The sequence below is a fragment of the Zingiber officinale genome, chromosome 11A (genome assembly GCF_018446385.1).
Source record: "Zingiber officinale cultivar Zhangliang chromosome 11A, Zo_v1.1, whole genome shotgun sequence".
NCBI classification, from domain to species: Eukaryota; Viridiplantae; Streptophyta; class Magnoliopsida; order Zingiberales; family Zingiberaceae; genus Zingiber; species Zingiber officinale.
In genome coordinates, this window is record NC_056006.1 from 22723291 (window position 1) to 22729290 (window position 6000).

At 46.5% G+C, this 6000-nt stretch overlaps 1 long non-coding RNA gene across 2 annotated transcripts; it reads right to left on the minus strand.

The window, feature by feature from the left end:
* Window positions 1-2312: 2312 nt before the first annotated feature.
* LOC122032301 lies at window positions 2313-4700 on the minus strand. Of its 2 annotated transcripts, none has more exons than XR_006126027.1 (3): window positions 4324-4700; window positions 3937-4194; window positions 2313-2350 (listed from the first exon to the last, which is right to left on the minus strand). It is a non-coding gene; the product is annotated as an uncharacterized LOC122032301 (long non-coding RNA). The 2 variants fall into 2 exon arrangements; XR_006126026.1 differs by lacking the exon at window positions 2313-2350 and adding an exon at window positions 3565-3595.
* Window positions 4701-6000: the final 1300 nt, after the last annotated feature.

Genomic DNA, 6000 nt, shown 5'->3' on the forward strand with positions numbered 1-6000 from the left:
ATTCTCCAGCATCACACACACATCAGCATCAGTCTTGCCGTCTTCAAGTAAGAAAGTACTTAAATTCTTTTTATTATGCCTTTCCTTATTATTTGCAGTATAGAGAAATCCTTAGAAATATTTGCTTAAATGTGCTTATGTAAGATAAAAGTTCTTGTTTTGTTTTTCTATGTTTTATATATGTGTCTAGAGAGTACAGAGATGATTTCAGGTTTTCTCTCTCTGCATGACTAGATGGCAAGAAGAGGGCGTCCCCGTACCGCTCGTACTGAGGACCGAGCTCAGGAGAACGAAGAGCCCAGAACAACTGAACCTGATCTCTCTGAAGTTGTTGCTCAACTTCAGAGACAAGTAGCAGAGCAGCAACAAGTGATTGCCAATCTGATGGCTAATCGGCAGCCAGTACCTCCCACTCCCCCAACTATCAATGTGGAGACCCCGGTGGTGACTGAGGTTCCACCAGCTGCCCTGGAAGTCGCCATAGCACCTAAAAGACAAGAAGCATATCTGATACAGTGGCTAAAGCTAAAGCCAGAAAGTTTCTCAGGCACGACTGAGCCCTGGGATGCTCAGGCTTGATTCAAGACACTAGAGAGCACAATGGAGCTTCTCGACTGGCCAGAAGTCGAGAAGGTCAAGTGTGCCTCCTTCTACCTATCTGGAGATGCTCGTATGTGGTGGGAGAGAGTTAAGAGCAAGAGAGCAGCCAACTAGATGAGCTGGGTTGACTTTGAGACAGAGTTTTACCAAGAATTCTTCCGCCAATGGATCACCAATAAACATTATGAGGAATTTATAGAATTCAGACAAGGTGACCTGCCAGTAGAAGAAGCAGTCAAAAGATTCAACAAGCTAGCTCAGCTCTGCCCAGAGTTAGTGAGTGCAGAGAAGGAACGAGTCAGATTGCTGCTCCGAATGCTGAGACCAGAAATAACACTTAATGTGAGTAGTGGAACTCACCGACCATAGACTGGTGAAGAGCTGGTCAGCAGGGTATTAGTCGCTGAGCACTATCTGAACAACATCAAGGCACAACAAACGCAACTCAAGTCAGTCAAGATAGAGGACAAGACAGCAGAGAAGTGGAGTTTGAAATTGAGTTGGTTCCTGGCAGCGGTCCAATTTCCAAAGCTCCGTACCGGATGCCTCCAGTAGAGCTGAAAGAACTACAAGAACAACTCTAGGAGCTGCTTGACAAAGGTTTCATCCGCCCTAGTCATTCACCATGGGGAGCTCCAGTGTTGTTTGTTAAGAAGAAAGATGGATCTATGCGGATGTGTATGGATTATAGAGCGATGAACAAAGTGACAATTAAGAACAAGTACCCTCTTCCCATAATAGATGATTTATTTGATCAGTTAATGTTGGTGCAACCTTAGGTCAAGGTTGACCTGGTTGACCTGACTCGAGTTGACCTGACTCGAGTTGTGTTTTGATGTTTGACGATGTTTGACAAGAAGAGAGTTGTATTCTTGATGTTTGACAAGAATAGGTGTTTGGGAGATTGTAGGTGCAACCTTAGGTCAAGGTTGATCTGGTTGACCTGATTCGGGAAAAGTCCAAGCAGGGAGCTTGGCACGCGAAAAGTCCAAGTATGGAGACTTGGCACTGGAAAAGTCCAAGTACGGAGATTTGGCACGGGGAAAAGTCCAAGCAGGTAGCTTGGCACGCGGAAAGTCCAAGTATGGAGACTTGGCACGGGGAAAAGTCCTGGTGAGTGAAGCCAGGTAGTCGGAGAAGTCCTGGTGAGTGAAGCCAGGCAGTGGGAAAGTCCTAACTGGGATGTTAGGCAGTGTGGAAAGTCCTGGTGAGTGAAGCCAGGCAGTGGGAAAGTCCTAACTGGGATGTTAGGCAGTTGGAAAGTCCTGGTGAGTGAAGCCAGGCAGTGAGAATGTCACGCCCCAGGTAGTCCATGTCCGAAGAAATTTCGGCAGCATCTCCCCTGTACGGCGGATAATATGAAACTCAGTATACATATATCTCTATACCTCGGCCACACACGGCCGGAATAATACAATACAAATAAGAAACAAACCACGCAGTTTATATCAACATTCCACACAGATATAATATATGATCAATCCACGCAGTTTAATAAAGAAAGACGATATAGAACCTCGAAGATATATGTAAACAGCCTACTCCACTACAACGAAGAAACAAATCCACGAAGTAATGGAAATACAACCGCAGCGGAAAACAAAAGTAGCAAACCCGAATGTGCAATGTAAAGTCCACAATACAAACCCACAATACAAGTATATAAGATGCAAAAGCAAAATATAATCCGACAAAGAAAATCCTCGCGATAATGGGGCTAGCGACTGGAATCTCTCCTGACGGCCTCAACCTGAAAAATAGTAACAACGGGGTGAGTTCAAAGAACTCAGCAGGTAATCCAATAGATATGTACAGCAACATATAACTACCAGTAATATCCTAAGGTACAGTCTCCTAAACCATAGGACCTACAGTACAGTCTCCTAACAATATAACAGGTATGCATAGCTGAATAAACTGTAATGAGTAACCAGAAGCATGTAATTCTACTACAAGAATAATAAGAAATGCATAACTGAAATAAGCTGTACTCACCTGCGAGGCTTGGGCGAATGATTGTGGACATATACAGATAAAGATAGTCGAACAAATACGCATGTATCTTGTATGCATGTCAATCATATGATCACCCAAGTGCATCATCCAATATGCAACAATCACAATAAATGCAATCATGCATATGATGCGATATGACATGGTCACCCCTGTCAGTCGGCCGTCTCACATGCGATGGCGAGACCGAGTAGGTTGTGACACCGTGCACTCTGTCGTCACTACCCCGATGGTGGCCGAGTGGGCGGGATTTTGTCGAGTACACCTATCCTCCTACATCAAACATAGTGAGGGAGCGCACTCCCGGTATGCAATGACGGGGAGGGATCCTGTCATGCCACGCTGGATCACACTACCCATGAGCGGACCCGGAGCGCTCTGAGCAACCGCCATACACACCACAGGTGTGCCACTACCCATGCACGGTGGTCACGTTGTGTGCGAGCCGTGTGGCCGTAGGCAGCTCAACAATAATGGAGTCGTCAATCGCCCGGCATGCAATCATGCGGGATGGTGCATGATGCTACGATATGTCATACCTGAACATAGCCTCCTCCATATATGCGGGTGCCCAAAAGGTAAACGCATATATATAACCATGATATAAACAGCATAAACTCAAAGATATCACATATAACAATGATGTAAGTATCATGAATCCAAGAGCATGTATCCCACATGTAAAGCAACTAATCCAGTAGAGTAGAGCACTATAGATATGCATCTCAATGAACATATATACACATGGCAAGAGGTAAATATCCAATCCTGAAGTAAAGCAACTAACAGATGAAGCATGCGATAGGTATCAACTAGCTAAGACCAGGGAAGAAATAAATCTACCACCTATCACTAGTAACTATATATAAACTATACATATCATAAGACAGTATCAAAAGATAAGTCAAAGGGTACCCGCCTCGAATAGAAGGTACAATCCGGTCCTAATCCAATATCGAGATGCTCGTCTCGAATCAGAGTCCTGTGTAAATACATTTACCTTTTATTTAGCTAGAATACTAACAAATAGCTAAATAAAGCTTAAGTAGAAATTTAGGAACAACCCTAAACCATATCCCACAACCTTTCTAACGGTTGACTAAGGATAGTTTCCTAATCCCTAATCAACCACTAGATTAGCAAATCAAACCTAAATCCATATAACCTAATTAATCTACACAACCTAATGATAATTAATTATCAATAGGTATCAAGATCATACCTAATCATCTAACACATAATCTATAACATGTTCCAACCACAATTCATTTCAAACCTAACCCTAAATCAACACTACACATGTATCAAAATCCCTACACATACCTCAATTCCCAGCTGAACTAGGTGCTGTATCAAGTACACTGAGGTATGGATGACTGCCGATCCAAACTGAGCTGGCTGGATGAGGTGTCTGCCGAAGCCAAAAACACCACAGCAAGAACCAAAACAGATCTTCACCTTGCTGGATCAGAAAACTCACAGCAACCTCTGCTGGAGTTCTTTCCCAATTCACCCGAGACCTCAATCAGCAGCGACACAGAGGGAATCCAAGATCGCCTTCACAGAACAGGACCTCGCCTCCTGATCGGATCAAGAAGGGTTCAATCAATGGAGATCACGGATCACACAACACCAGAATAGAGCGCTAACCCATGAATCAACAAGAACCCAACCATGAATCAAGAGGAAAGAAGAGTTTCGATGGCTTACCTTTGAAGCCCTAATTGCTCTTCCACGCCGGCGATCGGGCGGCACGACTCAATCCAGTGATGTCGATCGGGGAAGAAAAGGATCGGCAGACTCGGCTGAGAAGAAAGAAATCGGAGATTGAAGGAAACCAGAGGAGGAGAGAATCGGAACCCTTATGCTCCGAGCTCCGATCTGCGCCGACGACGCCGAGAGAAGATCAGCGCTCTCACCTAGGGCTGGAGAAAATCACCCACGTCCGGATCTGCGCTAGCGACTGCTCCCCTGGGTCGAGATCGACGATCGCCGGAGCTGGACCCTTGCTCCCGTCGCCGTCGCTTGTCCGCGAGAGAGAACCGAGAAGGAAGGGAGGTTCGCGTCGGCAGAGAGGGGAAAGGTCGGGTCGGGATCGGCGATTTGGGGGGAGAAAGTCCTAACTGGGATGTTAGGCAGTGTGGAAAGTCCTGGTGAGTGAAGCCAGGCAGTGGGAAAGTCCTAACTGGGATGTTAGGCAGTTGGAAAGTCCTGGTGAGTGAAGCTAGGCAGTGAGAAAGTCCTAACTGGGATGTTAGGCAGTGTGGAAATCCTGGTGAGTGAAGCCAGGTGAAAGTCCGGGTGAGTGAAGCCAGGCAAGGGAAAATCCAGATGGATCAGGGATGATCGGACATCTGGTGTTGAGGAAAGTCCAAGTAGGTCAAAGGGATTGACCGGACACTTGGCGGGGAATTCTAGCAGGTCAAGGGAGTGACCAGATGCTAGGAATGAAGTACCAACAGGTCGAGGTTGACCGAATGTTGGTTTGGAAGGCTTGGGACTTGGTTTGGGCAAAAACCAAGTCACTAGTTATCTGATCGGTCTGGTGACCGATCAGTAACCGATCAGAGTGCTACTGATGCAGACCGATCAGAAGGTGATCAGTAGCAGCGAGAAAGACGCCTGATCAGTTTGTGGACCGATCAGGAGGTTCCCTGATCGGTCTGTGGACCGATCAGGAGGTTCCCTGATCGGTCCATGGACCGATCAGAGACGGAACAGAAGCAAAGGCTAGGGAATGGATCGGTCTGTGGACCGATCCACATGGAGCCTGATCGGTCTGTGGACCGATCCAGGAACTAGCCGTTGCGACGCAACGGCTAGATTTCTTCTGTGTTTCTTCTTCGCAGGTATAAAGGAGACGAGGGCATCTTCTGTGCTAGAGCTTCTTCCCTTCTTTTCTGCTACAGAGCTGCTGTTCTGGTGCTTGAGCTTTGTTGAGCTCTTCTTCGCAAGCTTCGCGTGAGCTTCTTCTTTCGGCTAGGACTCCGACTGAGCTGCTGCTGTGGTTGGCGTCTGAGAAGCTGTTGCTTCTTCAACAGTCAACAAGAAGGCAAGAGTTGTTTACATTTGCTGTGTATTTACTTTTTGCTTCTCTTGTATTTGTACTCCTTATCTTGCTGTTGCAAGAAGTAGTTGTGGCGAGGTTTCTCCACCCATAAGGAGCTCATATTTAGCCGGTTCTCCGGGGACTCATCCACCGACGGATTGGTAGGCTTCGTCCACCTTACGGACACGCCGAGGAGTAGGAGTTCATCTCCGAACCTCGTTACATCGGTTTGTTTTTCTTCTCCTCAGTTTCTTCCTTGTATTTCCGCTGCGACTAACCCTAACTGTAGGAAGAACGCGAGAATTTGGGGCGGCTATTCACACCCCCCCTCTCTAGCC